The sequence below is a fragment of the Pempheris klunzingeri genome, chromosome 12 (assembly GCF_042242105.1).
Source record: "Pempheris klunzingeri isolate RE-2024b chromosome 12, fPemKlu1.hap1, whole genome shotgun sequence".
NCBI classification, from domain to species: Eukaryota; Metazoa; Chordata; class Actinopteri; order Acropomatiformes; family Pempheridae; genus Pempheris; species Pempheris klunzingeri.
Window position 1 is genome coordinate 9153297 of NC_092023.1, and position 13648 is coordinate 9166944.

Sequence of the window (13648 nt, forward strand, 5' to 3'; positions counted from 1 at the left end):
AAATCCAATGAAATCAAAAAGGTGCATGCTGCTGCTAGTCACAATAAAGAGGTTATGTGGGGAAAACAAATGTTTGAAGGGATTCTTTGTTTACAGTAGTGCAAAGTACTTACATTTCTGTAGGTTTTCAAAACAATATTTCTTACTGAAATTATTTCACAACAAACGCAAGCTCATGACCACAGTTGATCTATACAGTTAGTTCAATTGCTTTTAGCTAATTAAATAAATTAGTCATAACTGATGGGAACCTTGAACTAGCAATGCTTTAGTGTAAGAGCAAATACAATCTTTATGAATATGTTTAATCCTGCATGTATGAAATAGTAATTATGTTCTAATTATATTCAGTGTAATGAGAAACTAGTTGGTCCCATGTGCCCGACAATTTTAATTACAGATTTTTTTCAGAATTCTAAAACATGCCTTTGGGCAACACTATATACAAGTTGGACTTCATTGGGTTTCAACAAGAGAAGAGCTCAGATTATGAAATGTGTTTAAGGATGAAGGAGAAATTCAGGGCTGTTTGTTCTTCAGCGCAATTTTTTGTGCTCTAGTCCAGACGTGTCAGTATTTTGGGTAATGAAGTCTCCAGGTTTTGACCAGAAAAGATGATTTTCATCCTTTTAACACTTAACTTTTAACCTTTGACTGTCCACCATGAGTACAGCAATGTTTTAAGTGTAATGTTAAATTGGTGGATTTTTACAGCAGCAGCACTTGAGAGATGTTTCACCTGCTAAATGTCACTGAAATCGACACAAACCAACAATTTGACACAGACACTCTCGCAATTGTAAAGGTTTTATTGGGTGTCTGAATTTCTCTTTTTTGGCACTCCATCTAGCTGGTGGCACCTAGTCTGCTTATGCTGAAACATAACAGCCCTGGATAAATGAACTAAATTAACATAACACTCTCTTTAGAGAACATTCCCTTTCAGAAATGTCTTTGGGCTGTACTGCAGGATGATGAAGACTGCTGCAGATCTAAGTCTCACTCACATTAGAGTGCCATTTCGCTTGACATTTTTTGATAGGACACGTTAGGTTTTCCAGGTAGACTGGCTAAAGGAAAGGACGACAGGAGCTGCCACAGCTTCACTGATGGGGAGAAAGAATCAATGTTCAGCTGTGATTGGACACTGTAAATAAATATCACACGTGGATCAGAGTCACTTACAAATCTGCAGGGAGGGACCGTCGTGAAGTTTTCTTACGCTCACAAACCCATACACCCACATTGTAAAGGTTGGTGATTTGGTTTTGTGATGCTGTAAAATGACATGAGCAGTTTCTATGGGAACAACCTCCATGGCTTGGCTGGCATGCTTCTTCAGTTTTTGATTTGTGAGCAGAAAGATAATCCCTGGAAATCAAAATGAAAACCTGAGAAAGAAAATAATCAAATCATATTTTGCGTACTGGTACAATGCCTTGTTTGCATGCCAAAAAGGCTGACCTGAAAAATTGTGGACCAACAGGTTTTGATTTGCATCCTTGATGAATATTTTGTATTTCATTATGAGTTCCAGTAAATCACTGACAGAGACATTTATATGGCTGCCACTATGTATACAAAGCTTTTCATTATCTTGTAAATGGCTGATGACATGTATAGCGCTTTTAATTACTTTGTAAATTGGCTCACAGTTTACATATAAATATGCAAATGTAAAAGTGGGCATGTTTAGTCCATTGCTCCTGTCACTGACTCTTTCTTAGAAGTGTTTCATTTAGTCGGGAAAACAGAAAAGTTTCACTTGAATTGAATGTTTTTGTTCTCTATGCCTCAAACATGAGCCCATACCCCATTACAGGCTCAGTTTATATTTGGTATTTTTAAGCTTGTTTTCGGGGGGTTTTGACAGTGAGTTTATTTGTGTTGAGCTTAAGGGCTTTAATTTTGAATTTTGTCATTTTTGCCTTTTTCTGCTCATTATTTCAGATTGGGAACTGCATTGAGATAATGAGCTAAAAGAGACCTCTTGAAAGCAATTTCAAGTGAAATGCCAGTCTAATCATAAATGCAACACTCTGTATTCTTAATCCATAAATGACAAAATAAGTATTTCAGGGTACTACTGTAAATAATTAATTTCACATTTGGATTTAGAATAGGGCTCTCTGAGTGTATGATTATGTAATATGTTTTCAGTTTGTTTTTCTCATATTTATTTTTTACTCAAACCGTAATAAACTATGTTTCATACAGAGATAGGTGTGTTGTGCAGCTACTGAGGAATACATAAACCAAACCTTTACACCAACATTCACATGCATGTGAATGCATGCATGGTAACACTGATTATCCTGAGCATAGTATGCGCTACAGATTGTTGTATTAAGCTGAGGATCAAGAATAAATTGGCCAGACATAAAACTTCTGCTATGTATGCTGTTTGTAAGGTGTAAAGTGAAGCACTGTGTAGAGTAAATGTAAAGGGAAAGGGCAACGTGCATGCAGGAAAAAATAAAGACACCTGTCATAATAAGAGACAAGCTTCTCCTTGTGCAAGTATAAAGGTCTTGTCAGTTGGATTCAGTTTTATGGTCTTTTTTTCCCCCTAAGAAGCATTAGGACAAAGGTTCTTGAGCGAGGATGAAAGCTGTTTATGGGGAGTGGGAGGAAGAGCCTGAGGCTGCTCCGTGGTGTGGATGCTGATGAACTGATGTAGTAATTTGCTAATGAGATCTAAGCTGTCTCCTCTCTCTGGCTTTGTCCATATGAAGGGACATCTGCCCTGCCGTGGGCACTGTGACAGCAGTCTCACTGTGAACAAACTGGTCAGTAGGTGTGTGGTAGCGTGTGTGTGTGTGTGTGTGTGAGCGGGAGATTAAGAGGAGGATGATACAGACCCACACAGTTCTCACCTGACATCTTGCCTTGCTCTGCTGGAGCTGGAGGAAACAGAACTTGCAAAAGAGGTCAAAACTCTCAAAGATGCTGAGGTGTTCAAAAGTGTTTCAACACATTTATAAATAGCACACAGGGGCTGAAGCACAGGCGTTTGGCAGGTCACAATCTTCAGTGTGCTGTGACAGAACTCTCTGCAGGCTTTTTATGAACTGTGTGCAATTACTTAATTAGTGAATTCATTGAGTGTAGCACAGCACCATGCCAAACCACATTTTTTGGGCCAGAACATCATTTAAAATGTCAGGCTGTCAGGAGGCAACAATCATATTTACCCATCAATAATTGAAACTAGACAAGTAACTGAAGTAATTGTGAATATTTAAAGCATATAAGTGAATACATAAAACAGCATCATTAGGCTTACTTGTATACAGAGAAACAAATAGTTCAGACATCTGGTTTAAAATTTGATCAACAGCAGCATATATTCCCCAGGATGCTAATGCTAAGCTTGGAATAAAAGAACCGCATGTTGCTTTTAGCAAACAGGCTTTACCCCCAGAGGCAGCCTATATTGTTGTAGGTGACTTCAACAACACCAACAAGATGACTGTACTCACAAAATGTAATCAATTTCCTACGACCCACATACACACCTTCTGTGAGGACAGTTAAAATGTTACCAGAGGGAGCAGACTTTTCATTTCAGCACCGGTTTGAACACAGAGACAAGGACATTGATTCTTATGCCGCATCTGTTCTGGACTATATCAACACCAATATAAACAGTGTCATCAAGCTCAAACAGATTACAGCACTCCAAAATCAGAAGCCCGTGGTGTTGCATCCCTTCATCGCTCATCCTCTAAACACCACAGGATGGAGACCATGACACACAAGTTGCAGGAAGTACACTTCCCCCCCTGAACTCACTGAAACTTTGTACCTCATCATCACCATCGTCATTGTCCTCATCATCATCATCACCTCTGATTGTGTCTTTGAACAGTTAACACATCGTGATTGCTGTTCATGGGAGAGCCTGTGATGTGGGGCTATTTATATATTATATTTATATTTATATTTATATTTGCTATTTTTTGTCTTTTCTATTGCTTTGTTTCTTTCACTGTCCCTGTTTATATTGTTGCTGCTGTAACAAGAAAATTTCCCCCTATGGGGGATAAAATAAAGAAGTCTAAAGTCTAAAGTCTATTGTCAGTCATCTTCAAAAAGTCAGATTGTAGAAAGTCAGGGCCACAATGCTGTAGGGTGAACTCGACACAAGTGATCGTCTCACATCCCAACATTCAAGTGTCTGCCTCTGGCTGCAGCTGACAGTATCACTACGCATGGCCCATTGTCTGTTCTTAAAAATCTTTATATTGATCTGGGGACAGTGGTGTTGCTGGTTTGCCAGCTAGTTGTGTATAAATATACTGTAAAATTATATTTACTGTTTGTCAACTGTACGCAGCGCAATTGACTTTGAATTTTCCTGGCATAATGTCAGCACTCTGACTACTAGCCAAAAGGTTGTATGAGCTGAGTGGATTAGAAATCCCCCATTGCCAAGTCCCACCCAAGGTTTGTCCTATTTACCGGAGTGGTGAAAGACGCTACCATTGCATAAGAACTGTATGGGATGGTAATGATTCTTCCAGGTATTGGTCAGCCCCTCAAATGGAGTTATGGCTTATGAACAACTTTAATATTTTCTTGTGTTTTGCAAACAAAAATTATTGTCTTTATCTTTTTTTGTTAAGTAAGTAGTATAAGATGGATAATGCCCTTCAATGTGTCCATAATCGCATTGGATGGTGGTTCTCTGCTGCTACATCGTCCATTATGGACACCTTGTCAGGCACTGTCCCTTACTTACTGACTCACCAAGACCCTGCTGAAGGACCAGGCCAGGACATGACCAGGCAATCCACTTGATGAAGGTTGGCTTCAGCCATAGGTCATTTCATCATGTATGCACATGTTTTATCAGCCATGCTATGATAATCATTTGTATGGTAATTTTCAATTTTTATATTTCACATTTTTTGTATGGTAATCATAGTATGGTAATTTTATTCAAATATGGCAAGGTAGTTAATACCACATTTTTCTGTAGTATTCATTACATTTACGATTGGTTTACACTGAGATTAACTGTATACAGTGTGTTTGAGAGCTTTAGTAGGGTAAGAAAACATTCTTCAACTCTTGTCTCCTTTGTAGAGGACAGACTGACTCACCTAAACTGTCAGCATGAACTTGAAATGTGGACAAATTGAACTTGGGACAGTGACAATGTTCATGTGAAAGTTATGGCGTCGATTTCATGGGTGAACGTGTGTGTGCGTGTGATTACATATGCCTTTGCCTGTTTTCGTAGGGATGGCGTGTCCGTAACTCTGCGTTTTGTCATTTTAGCCAGTCCAGAAATAAATTTCTGCTCTGTCCTTCTAACAGAGTGACCACATCTGCCAGACTTTTTAGATTAATATTAAGCTACTCGGCCGTCTGCCTAACACCATTATTCAACTGGCGTCTACGCACTGCGGTTTGCACTACAAGGCCTAACAGTGCGACCCACAGTGTACCAATTATTTCGAGTAACTTCTATTTTCCAAACACAATTGATCAGATTTGATACAGACTCTAACAGACAAATATTGCTTCTGACATCTTGTAATAAATATTTTGAATTGACCCTGGGTCTGTCACGTCCTGTTTGCTGTGAGAAACTAGCACATCATGTTTTCTTTAAGAGTCTTAAAGAAAACATGAGCTCAGTTGGGAGATGGGCCTTGTTTGATACCGACAATAATATAATATAATATATAATAATTCGAAGGTGAGGTTACAAATTGAGTAGATAATCAGAAAGATTGTTCTGTTTTTGTTTTTTTAACTGATGCTTTAAGACTGATGGTCTTAATTGAGTTATAGGCTTGAGGTCCTTGTTGTAGGTGTTGATGTACTGGATTGAAGTTTATTTAGCTTTTTTCTTTATGTTACTGGGTGTTCAGAGAGGAAATAGTTCTATGATTAAAAAAAAAAAACCAACAAAAAAACATATCTGTGTTAGTGGTTGTTTACAGAGCCCCTTAGGGTACATGGGGGAGGAACAAAATAGGAAAAAATTAAATACTTGAAATAAAAAATACTGCATAAGGCATTCTCCTGAGAAACTTGTGCTCTCTTACAAAACTTTTTTCATTTGGGTCAATTGTCCTATATTCAAATTGTCCTGTATTTGTGTAATGGCCATCTGACATTCAGGGACAAATCCTGGTGGCCTGCTGCATTGGTGAGGTGATGGGTGGTGGAAAAAAAGATGTAATGTTTTGACTGGCTTTCCTGCCCTGTCCGTCTCTTTACTGGGCCTCTGTGTGTCTGTCATTCAGGGTTCATCTAGATGGGAGACATTGTTGTATGCTGCCCCTCTCTCTCACCCAATGTTCCAAAAATCTTGGTCAGAAAAATCCAGGCCAGCTTCAACGTTCCTGCCGAATGTATTTTTGTTCTAAGCCCCCTGTATCTGCATCCCTGCTGTTTCACCAGAGTGACCTCATTGAAATGAATGAGGGGGCTGCTTTTTCTCACACAGGGCAGTTGTCTGCCTGAACTGTACTGGACTTACTGTCAGTTTTCAATTTTTGCTGAACTTTAGATTGAATCATTTTGTGCACCACTTTGTGTAATCCCATTTCTTTTATGTCACTCACTTTAGCATTAAACCTCCACTACAAGAAATCAAATTTCTCCAGCTGAAAACTGTCTGTTTTAGCCAGTATTTCTCTAAATCGTTAGACTAATTACCATTTGTTGTTTATATGACATTTAAGAAATGATTTTACTGAAAAAAGTCAACAATAACCCGATTACTGACATTCAAATGCATGTAGATTTACTAACTGTGATGAATATTCATCACAAGTAAACAGATGTTACTGTTGTGTGAAAGCAGATGGAAAAAAAAAACACGGGATTAATTTGTTGTGAATATCGGATATCTTTGGCAGAAACATTAGTTAATATTAGACGAATAGCAGCTTGACAAATATCTCTTCATACATTCAGTTTCGCTTCTGAACAGACAGCGATATCATCAATCACTGCACTTTTTGTGGGAATTACTCCGCAAAGAATTCACTTTTTAAACTACTTTAGTTCTACAGTCTCATTGCCTTAAAACTCAGCCAGTTGGGAGACATTATAACGTCATCATGTTAACCTTTTTGTGATACAAATCTAATTGTATGAAGATGTTTTAGATATTAGTGCCATATGTCTATTTAGTCCTTGTCCAGCAGTCGGACAATCCTCTGTTTTGTCATTAGATAAACACCTAGGGGAGAAAAGTCAGACCAGAAATAACTTTGAAGTGAAAGCTTTACCTGGTGCTCTGAATATGTCTAGTCGGTGGGTGCATCTCTTTCTCCTTTGGGTGAGGCTGTTTACTGGCTGCCTTTCAGTGAACAGCAGCTGGTTCATAAACCTACACAAGGATGTGAGATTTCCGTCCGGGCTCTGAGGTTCTGTCAGAGATGGTGGGCTGATGTAAAACAGAAACAGATATGTACACTGTTTTGACAGCCATCTGTGATTCGGTTCACATATCCTAATAACAGGTGTGGCCAAGATTGAAACTAAAATAATCCTACATTTCTATTCTCACGGTTGCTTGAGGTGTATGTAACTTGTGCATTCAGTAGTATGTGGACAATGCCGGTCTGTCTTTCTACTGTTTTTCAGAGAGAAATGTGATAACAATGTGAGTTTCACTTTGTTTCAACAGGTTTATAAGTAAACTCTGTCCTGCAGAAAAATAATTGCTCCTCAAAAAGTCAGCAGAAGTCTCCAGATGATATCTTACTGATTTGCATAGGAATATATTTTCTGCAGTAGAGCAAAACTTTGCATGTGAAGCATAGTGATCATTAGATCTTTTTGGATTAAACAAGGAAGTGGAACAAATTGGTAGAGTGTCAACAGTACCAGCTGCTCCCCAAATACTTTGCGCTACACCATTTGGCTTTTTCTAAATTTATTTAGGTACAAGAAAAATCTGGTAAATCAAGTGATGAGGATTAAAGTTTTTTGCATAAATGATTCTTTATATGACAGGTTTATGTTGTTGACAACATTATGCCTGTAAATTTGGTTTTAGATTAGCAGAATGTTGCAGATAAATTGATGTAACAAAATAGAGACAGCATTTGACCTTCTCCCGAAATTACAAATCATTGAAAATAATCTATTCTGAACAAATTGTCATTAGGATTTATGGTATATGGATTTGAACATTTGTCAATGACTGTGCTGAAAGCAATAGTAATGATACCACTTTTCACAGAGGTTGTCTCATTGTCTACAAAGAAAAACTTTCCTGTGAAAGATGCTGTAATCACATTAAAATCTTCTCACTGGCTTTAATTCCGTTCATTTATAGTGGAAATTATAAAGGGTTACGGTAATGGGATGGTGGTGTTTCAATCAAATTATAAGTGAATATATCTCCACATAATTAATACTTAGACTCACTTGTCTAAGTCCCTGAAAAAGCTCTGTGTTAAGTCTGGGTCAAAGATGTGTAGGAAGTCAATTAATTTTCCAAAAAATCTTTAAAGCCTATTTGAACATTTAATATCAGCTGGAGGTTAGTATGGCACAAGGACACAGTTTTTCATGACTGTATCAAACTGAAAAATGCAAATGTAAAATCTTAAAAAGCAGCAGCTATGATGAAAAGGAAAATGATGCAGTTGAAAAACTTATCAGCTGCAGGTTTTAACATTTAACATTATCTGTTTCTCCAACAATCCACTGCTATTACTGTTCTTTCCCAAACACAAAACCTTTGAAGCTGATACTGGCGTTTAAAACAGTCAGTCCAACCAAATCAAACACACATTTTCTCAGGAAGTCTCTGGATTAATCTTGATCAAAATTATGAACGATTTATTTAACCATGAATTCAAACTTACCATCTAATTGAAGGCATTATCATCATTTTACATTCTGTTGTTGGAGGGTAGGTTCACATTTATACTTCTCTGAAATGTGATGTCTAAATACCAACAAATGTCTGCAATAACTGTACAGAAAGTCAAATGAACTAGATATCTGCATTTTAATGGAAAAATTGCTTTAATGCTTTTTTCTAACTGCCACATTCTGTTATTTAATCATTGAATTCATATGTGGGAAGAATGGGAAGCAGAGATAAGAGCGTATATAGACAGTGAGACAATGACAGAAAAAAAGAGAGGGCAGACAGAGTAAAAACTGATTCTTTGGTCTCCCACAATCCCATTCTTTCTGGCAAAGCTGTATAAAAATAAACTCGTACAGTAACAGTTTTTGTAATTTTCTCTCCACCAGCAAGATTTTGCTGCCATAAAAGCTTTTCATTATTTTTAAAAAAGTTAACATTAACACCATTGTTTGTCACCAAAGAGTTAAACCTGTTTCTATACTATAAGCCTGTATAACAATGTGTTGCAGTTTCTATAGCTGGAAAAACATTTAAAAAGTCCATGAAATGTCACTCAAAGACTATAAACAGATAAATAGGACAGGATGGCTTTTTAAGCGAATATGAATTTCAGCATGTGAACACAGTTAGTTAGCTAGTAGACCTCATCAAAAGGCAAACATTTGGTGTATCTCATGTAAAACTAGAATCATGCAACCAGAGCGTTAAAGCTGAAAACATGTTAGCTTATTTCTAACACCATTTATGCTCTCTGAAGCATTGTTAGGTGATTCAGCAAGTAAGGATATGGTTTACCAGTTGTACATTAACATAAAACTCACACCCACCATCAGCAACAAGTGTATGTTAGACTTATTAAAAACAGGGATATTTCTATACAAAGCATCTGATCATAAACCGGAGTACTGGGCCAACTTGAATTGACGCTGATGGATGAAAAATCTCAAAGTTAGAGGCTCAAAGTTATGTAAATTATCCTGAGGGGACATGATTGAGTACTACATTTCATGACAATCCATCAAATAGTTGTTGAGACATTGTACTCAAAACAACAAATGTGAAACTCATAGTGGCGCTAGAGGAAAAGGTAGCGGATCAAAGTACTTATCCTCTGGGGACCAAGAATGTCTGTATCAAATTTCTCAGCAATCCATCAAATAGTTTTTGTAATAGAAGGTCTGGCCCAAACTGGTGTACCAACCACCCGAAAATTATAAACCCTAAAAGAATCCCTTAATAGTTAAGTGATTAAAACTCACCTCCTGAGAAAGTTCCAAATAAAAGGGGGCAAGATTTAACAGTACATCTATGACAATTATCAACACATGTAGTAAGATGTGTGAAATTGTGTATTGATACCACCTGCAGCTGCTGCAAATCCTTTCTGTCCACCTTAGTAGGATGAATCGTTATTATCAACACTGACAATCCAAAGTATATAGGTGATGGTTTAGTCAGAGGTATTAAATAGCTACAACACTTACTAACCACCATGACAACCGCAGCAGAATAACAAATCTAAATTGTTACAGTACAGCACATTTATTGGAATTTACAAGAATGTGATGGATCTCTGAGGTCTGTTTGTTTTTATTTTTACCAGATGGTCACACAAGCTGCCACTTCACAAAATCCCCAAATAAACAATAGTATATCATACAATTACATATCCTCCAAAACACTGTGTTTTCTGTATGGACTGTTGACTCTCTGGCTTCCCCTGCATTTGAGTCACATGCCGGCTGCAAGGGAAGAAGCATATAGAGACTTGTGTGGTGTGGTCATATGTCTCAATATGGTGGGTATAAGCCCAACAACCTGTTGGTGAGAAGAGAACGCTTTTCCCAAACATGCAGGAAAAAAATAAATACAAACATTCAACACAAAACTAGCCAGGGAGAAAGAGGTATTTTAGGCATATTTGAAGAGGCAGAAATAGTGAGGGAGAAAACAGATGGAAAGAAATAGAAATATATTGGGATTCTGCCTGCTCTCCGAGTTATGTCTGGTATTCTGTGAGAGAAAGAGCCTCTGCGGCACAGGGCATAAAACTTTCATAGCTCTGTCGGGATGCTGTGTTTCTCTTGGATTATTTATCAAATAGTGAGAAGTTGTTTATCACACAGCTAATACTGCTTTGCTCAGGTAGGAGTCCAGCAACTTCACATATATTGAGCCTCATAATAAATATTAATCTGTTTTCCAGTAACATGAAGGAAGAACAATGGATGTGCCACATTCATTTGACCTGAGTGTAGAGTCAACGAGGGCTTTTCCTCTGATGTTGTCTGGAAAAACATATGTGGCATAAATGATTAAATGAGGATATTATCAAGGATGGATATGGTACAGTGTTATGATTTCACCCGAGCCAAAAGACAACAGAGTGTGAATGAAAAGAACTAAAGGACCAAGAAAAACAGTGTACGGTGCCCAAAACAACAAGCAGTCCAGAAACAGAAACAAGAGACCTCCTGTTACCAAAAGCAGTATGTGTTGAGGTAATCATAGGCCATTCCTAATTGACCCCATTGAGCTCCGAGGGCATTGTTTTGGCTTCACAACAAAGTCATTATCTCATCCTAATTAATCCCATTATAAGCCACACACGGTTCACTGATGGCTGTATGATGCAGAGGGTGAGGTATCAGAGGCCCCTGCAGCACTGACCTCCCAGGGTCACTTTGTTGTTCAGCATGCAAAACGCCACAGGAATAATAATAAGATGTCATTAGTAATGTTGTTGTCGCAACAGCTAACTAAAATTGATCACAGTTTTAACAAGTGTTTTTTCCTCTACTTCGTACTTCCAATAACAAATAGACTGATGGGAGTGGTTGTAGTAGCTCATATCCTATCCTGCAGTTTAAGTAACAGCCTTTTACAGCCACCTTACTGGCAGGCAGAAAACACAGTGCTCTTTGGATTAATGATTTTACTGTACATGCTGGCAGGACTGCTGAAATAGTGAGTTTCACTTAGGTACCCCATGCAGTTTCCTTGTAAACACAGATTTTGTAAACAAACTCTTGCTTTTTGTATGATCAATAGCCCAAAAGCCGAAAATGTGCACTTCACTATAATGTAGGACAAAGTAAAGTAGCAAATCAGACGTCAAATGTTTGGTATTTTTGCAAAAAAAAAAAAAAAAAACTTATTTACTTGCTTACCTGCTTAAAATGGTTCTAATTATTTTTCTGCTGATCATCAAGATCTTGGCCAATGCAACAGTGTGAAGCCTGGCAGGCGCTGTACAGATTCAGCCTGATTTTGCCCCAAAATGGCCGCCCTTGACTAATTTTAGAATTATACGGAATTTGTGCCAGATTGGTTATCATTTGTCGTTCACTTTGAAAGGGTGAAAGGGGGCACAACGCATGATTAATTGCTTGAATAATCAACAATCTGGCTCACAGGCAAGTGGTTGAATTTCTGGCATGTTAGGAACTTTGGTCTTGCAGTAGTAGCAGTTTAATGGCCTGATTTCCCTTAAGGCTGCTGTCACAACTTCTGTTAGGAACTGTAGTGAGGTTGTTTTAATATCGTTGAGTAGTACTTTACATACAGTAGTCTTGAAAATGTTGTAATATGAAACTGAACAGAACAGTCCAGCCATATTGTCTGCATCTTCCAGACATCTGCAGCTCCACATTATTGTTTATTTCTTCTTACTTTCCATTGATGGTTGATTTGCACAAAGTAATACTTTATAAGCCTTTCTCTGTGTTTTTCTCTTTTGTTGAGGATACAGTTATCTTGTTTGAATTAACTTTCTTATTGGTATAATCAATGGCAAAACTGACCGGGTCATCCTGGATTATGTTCAGTGTAAGCAGCTGCGTTCTGGCAGGTCAGTACAGTGTGACCATTAAAGTCGCAGGTTATGGCTGTTCAGAAATGCAGATTAAAGTGTGTAGTGTGAGTAAACACAACACAAGACAACAGTTGCTGGGTTTTTTGTTGTCTATGTTGCTGTTGCTATTGTTTTTTTTTATTTATGAACTTTAACTTTCTTGCATATAAAGTCATGAATATTTAATCCTGTATTTGTTGTATGAATGTTGGATTTGAATCCAAGTTTTCAGGGGCTTTTAATTGTTTTTGTTCAACAGTTGAGGTCCATGACTCAAAGAAATGATCTCTGTTGGGCTTTGGCTACACAGGTAGTCTGTTAGCAGGATGTTTTTGTCTCCTCAGGGGATTTGTACCCAATGATAAAAAGCTAAAAATAATGCCTGCAATATCCCTCAACCCCACAGCTTCATTCATATGCTACTGCTGCTGCTAAATGCTGTTTACTGGCCTGTGGCCGCAGCTGCAGTGAACTAAAAACATGCAAAGGCAAGACTTCAACAATATGCTATTTGAATTAAAGGTGCAGTATATGGGATTTACAGGGATCTATTGGCAGAAATGCAATATAATATCATAATTATGTTCTCAATAGGGTCTAATCACCTGGAGATAAGAATCATGTGTTTTCGTTAGTTTAGAATGAGCCCCCTGCATACATACTGCACCTTTTAAGTTGGTTCTTGCACATCAGTTAACATTATCAGCTATATTTACAATACACAGAGGGTTTGAAACTACTGTGTCATTCAACCATCTAGTATGTTGTGTATAGATAACCACAGTTCTGTTCACTCTTCTCTCACTTAAGGGAATATTTTCCCTACTATTCTGAAAAATTACCTTGTAACTGGGCCAGAAAGTTGTTTTTAAATGCAAACTTTATGCTGAAGTCAAATGCCTTTGCCACAAAAGAAAAGGGCAATCTCACATTTAGGT